Source organism: Phalaenopsis equestris, unplaced genomic scaffold (genome assembly GCF_001263595.1).
Source record: "Phalaenopsis equestris unplaced genomic scaffold, ASM126359v1 Scaffold000511, whole genome shotgun sequence".
NCBI classification, from domain to species: Eukaryota; Viridiplantae; Streptophyta; class Magnoliopsida; order Asparagales; family Orchidaceae; genus Phalaenopsis; species Phalaenopsis equestris.
The window spans coordinates 1,057,035-1,064,885 of NW_018164951.1; the positions used below are offsets into that span (position 1 = coordinate 1,057,035).

Here is a 7,851-nt window from a genome sequence, read left to right on the forward strand (position 1 = left end):
GGCTCACGACACCTGCAACTCTTTACAACATCTATTGTCAATCAACGTTTCTAAAGCAACAATTTATGACCAACATAGTCAAAAATTACCGCGGCATTTAACAGTTGCAACTACGACAAACTGACACTACAACCATTGTATAAGGCTATTGCCTCCATGGTCATCGATCACGATCTTAGTGGTCTTCTATAGCTATTATAGTTGAACTACCTCTATATATCCATTTTGTAATTACATATTTTCTAACTCATTAGAAGAGCAGACTCATGTACTCATAATTACATGGTTAATTATTTCAACTCTGACACATCATGATTTTTTTTTATTTTTACAGTTTTTCACGTATATATTGAAGTATATTATTCTCCTTATTTTTCTTTAAATACCTTCTGCTTATTTTTGTTTAATTACCTAAGTATGTGTTGAATCTTTGTGCAATCCAAAAATATTAAATAATCACTATCCTGTCGTGAACCTTCCGCTGATCAATTGTACTTGTTTGATTCTCGCACAACGCTAAAATGCTAAATAATCATTATTAATACACTTTAGTTAATTTAATACAACTAGTAAATCTCAACAATTACAATTAAAAATGATTTAGAAGCCAGTAACAAAGTAATGAAAATATAACAGAAGGACATTACGATTATGATGAAACATCCATGAACTATGAATACCTTCCAACAAAAAGATAATATATGCTAGCGTCCATGTTCTCGACTTTGAGTGTAGCACCCATCTCAAATTTCTTACCGCCACCGCCCATAACTGAGACATCGGCTGAAACTTCATATATGGAACCCTTATAAACATCTGCGGTAATTTCCTGCTCTATGCTATGCCAAGAATCTCCTCGGCTGCTCACAATAGCATAGTTATCATCACCTGAAGAAACTACTTCGGCTTGACAACTATCAGAGTTCTTCGTCCAGAAATTCATTCCTTCTCTAAAATCAGCATTCTTTATAATATTTGAAGATTTAGGAGATTCAATGAGTATTTTCTGTAGTTTCTGTTAATAAATTACAGGCATGCAATAAGTTAAAAATCTCTGCTTGTTCAAACCCACTTATCCAGTTATCCGCAAGAGCGAAAAATAAGACATTAACATACCTTCGAAAGTCCATTAGACTCATGGCATTCATGAGTGTTTGATGTTGAATACTTTGCAGTAAGGCCCTTGAAGCCCCCGTCATAGGTCAATGTAAGCTTTCGTAGTATACCATCATACTTCTGGCCAAAGGGAATTCCTTCTTCTAAACCCCATTGCCCCACTGAGATTATTTGTCCTTCCATGTTGTAACTTCCTGATAGAAAAAAATATGTAAGAACAGTAGAGAAAAAAGGGCTTCATTGGCGATATAGCGACATCAAGAAGCCAAATCGACGCCTCGTTTCATGCGGAAGGTCTGGTGCAGAGCACCATTAATGAGCATAATATAATAAACGCAACTGATAAAGCATAGAATTAGCGAAAGTGGCGCAGAGCACCAAAAACAAAGCGCCAAGCGTCATTATTATTATTAATTTTTTTTAGTAAAGATAACATTATCTTATTCTTGATCAAAAATTAAAAATTTATAGTTTCTTCAACTTTTGAATGATATGAAAAGTAATATTTTTTTTGGGCTATTTGATTTGTTAAAAAATGAGAGTGAAATGAAAAGTTTTTAAAAATTATGGGTGTTTGATTTTAGATATTTGATTTGTTGAAAAAATAATTTAATATATAATTAAATTTAATTTAAAATGCAACTAATAATTTATTTTGATCACCTGCTGTATTGTTAAAGATTGTCATCGTCCACCATTATCGAGTGTCCCCAATCAAGAGGAATTAAGGAAATGCTAATTATTTAGTGTCCCCAATCAAGAGGAATTAAGGAAATGCTTCTGAAACTATTTTAATTAGGCCAATTGTTAGACTACAATATTATATATTTGAATCATCAAGTGAAGTCAACATTATTTGCTCCATTATCAAAACTCAATGCTCAATTGGGTCAGCTTGAGTCAAATTTGTCTCCTAAATCAAGTTATGGGTGACATCATCTAATCAAATTTAGTTATGACAAATTTAAACATCTACCTTCTAGTTGTTTATAACAATGGGAAAATATTTAAGATATGGGTTAAATTTTGTTGCCTGAATTTTTTTTTTTTAAACCCATATTTAGATCATTTAGGAATACGGTTTAAATTTTAAAGATTCTATGAATCCACCGAGAAATCCAAAAAAATAAAGTTCATCACCTATTTGCAAAGCTTTACCCATCTTCTCCACAAACTATAGACTTACACTGTAGTTATGTTTAGATAAACCACAATCATGAGAAGTTATCCTTAGAAATTATGGGCTTGTTTACGATTAAATTTAGAAATGCCAAAACCCTCAACGGTCATCTCTATAGGCTATAAACAAGCATTTTATATACTTTTAAGCACAACCTTACTCTTACTCACTTCAAGAAAATAATTAGTTAAAAACCATCAAAGTTTTCATCGAAAAATTTCCAATTTAAATTCTATTAGATTTCTAATAGAAGCTCCTCTAGACATTAATTATGCTAAAATTATATTTCATTTGAAACTTAATCTCCTCATTTTTTTTCAAAGGTGCAATACTTGGAGCCTTAGCTAGCTATCTCACCATGTCAACAACATCTCTCCCTTGGGTCACTTATAAATCTTAGCATTCCTCTATTTTGATCTTCTTACATAAAGAATGTCTTATTAATCAATAGATTTTCCATTGATGCTTTCAAATTCACTATGTCCACCTCTCTTATTCTTTCAACTTAAATCAACATTTCTAAGATAACTTCTAGTTTGTATGTTTTAGGAGCTTTAGAATGTTTATTTATGGCTTCTAGCCTTTTAGGGATAACCATTTTAAATTTTTTGATTTTCATGCAAATATGATTAAATGCATATTTATGAGTGATTTTATATTTTTAGGACATAGGATCTATTTAAAAAAAAATTTTGCACTGCTTGAAAATTTAAAATTTAATACAATTATCTTTCATTTTTTATAAAAACAAGACTATTTTAACTGAATGTCAATCAATTATAAATTTAGGTATTGAGAGCTCATTGATATAAATATGTATATATTCAAATAAAATTTCACTAAAAAATGTAAAGCTTTGATGTATGCAAACTTATAACCAATTCAACATATTATAAATTAATTTTGTGCGGGGCTAATCCCAGCTAATAATTTGCATTTTTTTTTGGCCTTGTATGCATATTAAGATTGAACTTATTTGGCTTGTATATTGCATTAATAGAGCTAAGAAATTAGCATGGTCTCAAAATCTTCCCTCATTATGGATCATATGGTAAATCTTCAAGTGAGAATATCATAAATTAAGTAGATTATCAATCTCAAATGACATCTAGCATCCAATCTCAATGGGCAGACCCATGTTGATCTTAAACAGACAATATATTACCATTAAAATTTTTAAAATATATCTTAATAAATTTGTTTGCTTAAAATAATGGAAAAATATATTTTTTTCAAGTTCCCCACCTCATATTGTTTTAATTATTGTTTCCAAATATATTTATCTCTCACCTAAAGTTCTCTTCATAACAATTGATAAAGATCTCTTAAATTTAAGTGAACTAAATTAGGAACATTAACATACATGCCACACAAATTTATATATTCATATATCTAACATCTAAATTTTCATGTTTAAACCCAAATATTTGAAGGCACATTAAAAACATCACTTTCACTAATTTCATAAAAGTGAAATGCAACTTTTCATGCATAGGCTTATAACACCCAAATGTTATAAATATAAATATCAAATTTCAGGTGTTAAATATATAAATATATAAGGATTATGTGGTATCTATATAAATTTCCATTAGATTATAATTTAAAATGGTGGTCATAGAGAGAATAACAAGTTGCACTTTGATGGAGAGCCCTAAAGAAGGGATTCCGAACTCTTATAACTAATTGTTGTCCAAGTCATTTCATTGAACTATTCTGCCATTTATTAGTATTTAGGTGCATTTACATACATAACACCCAATTCCTAATAAAATCAAAAGTTTTATTCATTTCACAAGTGTTACAAGGAAAAAATTTGCGTACGTCAAGGGGTACGCAGAGATGCGTACATATGGTACACGGGCGTTATATTAGAGTTATATGGGGGTTACAAGCGTGTTATAACTTCTTTGTAACTTTCGTGTAACTCGGCTGTAACCCGCGCTTTTATTTTATCCATTGAGATTACAAGGTTACAATGGGGTTACACGGGAGGTTACATGGGAGTTACACGGGAGGTACAACGGGTTATAACCCCCTTTGTAATCCCGGTATAAACCCCGTGTACCCTATTATGTACGCATCTCTGCATACCCCTTAACGTACGCAATTTTTTTCCGTGTTATAAGGGCTTAAACTGACAAGGGAAAGCATCAAATCACCATGCCACTACATTGCCTGAAAACTGGCAGAGATGGTAAAGATGAGAAATGCCGCACTTTATTAGCAAGGTATTTAATCATTATAAAGAAAAATTAAACAATTTGTCCAAAGTGAATCTGTTCTTATTAACCCGAGAAGATCTTTCCGGAGACTTGAAAGGAGCTGGAGGTAGAGCTAAAGTTGGCTGCTCTGTTGCTCGTCCTACGTCTGGACCAGCGAAGGGCTTCGGCTTCACTGTAAGAGAGAAATGTTGAAAAGACATTATGCGGTTTGTTTTATAAACTGTAGTTTAGATTGAGCACTGATAATACCGACTTAGCAAATATAAATAACGGTCTCATCTTACCATGTACATGCAAACATACCACCCAATTCTTATATATTTCCATACCTAACTCCAAAACTTTTACATTTTATATTTATACCACCCAGATCTTTCATATCACATCAAAATTATCAGTATTTTAACATTTATAAAGTGAAGCAAACCCTATCAAGCCTAAGAAAGGTGCCGTATGAATGTGTAAAATTTAAAGTTTAGGTGTTAGGTATGTAAATACATAGGAATTAAGTGGTATGTATGTAAATCCTCCTTTAAAAAACCATAGAACTTTTTTCTCATAGTAGTATTTTAAAAACAATAAATCTTACATGTCACAACAAAATTCTCGCACCAATATCAAAATTCACAATAAAACCCCGACACATGCTTTATTTTTATCAAATTTTTAATGATTTGATCGCGTCACACATAAATACATTGGTCAAGACCAATATCAAAATTCACAATAAAACCCCGACACATATTTTATTTTTATCAAATTTTTAATGATTTGATCACGTCACACATAAATACATTGGTCAAGGTGATCTTTCTAGATAGTAATGTTTAAGATGCTATGTATGCAATCATCCCAAAATTTTATTGCTGGAAAAAGAGAAAACGATAAACTGTTCAATGAGGAAAAAGCCAGGTTTTCTTCTGCAAATCCACTAGTTCGGATAGCATAAAGGCGTATCAGGCATAAGGGAGTAAAATATTCGCGCCACAGTGTGCCATTGTATGACTTATTTTAACACACAAAATGTGTGTTTGAAGTCTTGATCTATTAATGATTTAATCTCAAGTTAATCTAACCTTTACTCAAAAATAAATAAAAAACCTTCAATTTAATCTCTAACAAAGCCAAATCTTCTAATATGTTGGCTCGATCTGAGATCTCAATTCGATCCTAAAATTGCTCATTAACTCTAATCTGAGTTTGATTTAGCATTTATTTGATTTAAGCCTCTGAGTTTGATTTAGCATTTATTTGATTAAAGCCAAAATTCAATTTAAATTTAATTAATTTTTGGTCCCTTAAAAGATAAAGTCTCATTTTATACACACACTCATATATGCGCAGAATCATATGAATAAATAAATAGATGAATATATATATATATATATATTGGTTTTAAAACATTTTATGTGTGATGATGCGTAAGCAGGAAGTTTACCATAATTTTGTCTCAAAGATTCAAGAAAAGAATCTTCTCCACGTTCTTTCATAACTGTTAACAACATAGAAATCATGTTATCAATACACAAGCCAAAATTCTAAACAGCAATTTTATTTCTCACATAAAAAGGCGCACCTTGCTCAAATAAAAAATCTTTGTAATCAGGAGAAGAGCCAACCAAGAGCAATTGCACAGCTTCAGCATCCCTATTTGTAGATGATTTGGCAGCAAAACTAAGATTTTGAGTATCTAATAGAATTCCTGCAAGCTGCATGCAGTATAACTATTTAGCTATGAAGCTATAACAATGGACACATACAAGAAGTTTTTTTATATTGAGAGACCGAAGTAGATCATAGGCATCTTCACAGTAGTTATCGGTTAGAACTGTACACAAAGACCCCCAAAGGGGCAGAAAAAAGACCCCGAAAGGGGCAGAAAAAGTATAACTAAAGCAAAAGATAACATATATATCCTCTTAGAAAGTAAGAATTTAATAATTACCTCGCCATTGTTTGCAAAACATCATGTCCCACAATAAGTAAATTTAACTGCTTGCCCATTAAAAGACCCTCCAAATCTAGCTGTTGCACATTTAAAAGAAGATTTCAGATGATAGCATTATCAAAAGTAATTCAAATAGTGTGTCATACGACAGCCCAACTTCCTCAATCTTCCCCGCCATAGCAGAATGCAAAGAATAACTTCCATTAAGAAAAGCAAATTTGGGAAATAGGTACAAAATTTTAGGACCTCCTCTGAGACGATCAAAGCATCAAGGCAGAAGCATCGATTCCAATGTGATGAAACAGCCAAGCTGCTTGCTTGTGCTCCCACATCCTTGCTCTCCTCATGTTGATCACCGGCACCACAACCTCATCCTTGATACGAGTCTTATCCCTCTCCCTCATATTCTCCAACAACCACGAATAGCAAATAGCAGCCACCATTGAAATAGCGTCTGCATCAAAAGAAAAGAAAGCAGAGGCGGAAGCAACCTCGGGCTGGTCGTAAGGGTGGGAGGCTTGTTGGCTGGCGAGAGGTGAAGAGTAGTCGGCGGCGAAGTTGTAGTCGAACCTGTGGCGATTGTGCCGTGCCGACTATCGCTGGAGAATCTCCTCGCTGATGCCCTCGGTGGATATGGTCCTGCTCCATGATAGACTGAGTATTTGATTATGAGGGGTTGATACAAATTACTTAAAAAAAAATGTACAACAACAACAACAACAATAAAATGAGTATTTGATTATGAGGGGTTGATACAAATTACTTTAAAAAAAATGTCCTTAATCCCACTACGTGGGGTCGGCTACATGAATCCTTTTTCTCCATTGCGTCCTATTTAGTATCATGTTTTCATTTAGTTTAGTAAATTAAGATCATTTTTAATACAATAAGCCCAAGTCTTCCTAGGTCTACCTTGTTGAAATATAAACTTGGTTTTAGTTGTTTAAATAAGGCTTAATTTCTAGAAACTTATTCTAGAATATGTGGTAGATATTAAATTATTGTGTAGTAGGTGTGGTAGGTGTGGTAGGTGTGGAATTGTTTGTAACCATTGGATTGTAATTGTAGTGGCACAATCATAGCCATTAATTTAGGAGGTGCCACTAGTATAAATAGAGGTGGAGTCTTTGAGTTTGTATCAAGCCAAGTAAATGTGATAAATAAGAGTGAAGTTTATTCCATAAGTTATTCTTAGCCTTTGTCACTTCCTAAAAGCTTCCTCATTCCAACAAAGTGGTATCAGAGCCTAAAAGTTCCATTACAGAGCAATGACAAATGGTGACATGGTTTCGTTCCAAGTCCTGATGCTTAAGGAAAGCATCTACGACAATTGGAGTATCAAGATGAAGGCACTCCTTGGAGCGCATGACGTTTGGGAGGTT

General features: G+C 32.9%; 1 long non-coding RNA gene across 1 annotated transcript; it reads right to left on the reverse strand.

Moving 5' to 3' along the window:
• Positions 1-4,514: 4,514 nt before the first annotated feature.
• LOC110028308 lies at positions 4,515-6,728 on the reverse strand. The gene is made up of 5 exons (XR_002294416.1): positions 6,716-6,728; positions 6,467-6,546; positions 6,098-6,230; positions 5,960-6,013; positions 4,515-4,693 (listed from the first exon to the last, which is right to left on the reverse strand). It is a non-coding gene; the product is annotated as an uncharacterized LOC110028308 (long non-coding RNA).
• Positions 6,729-7,851: the final 1,123 nt, after the last annotated feature.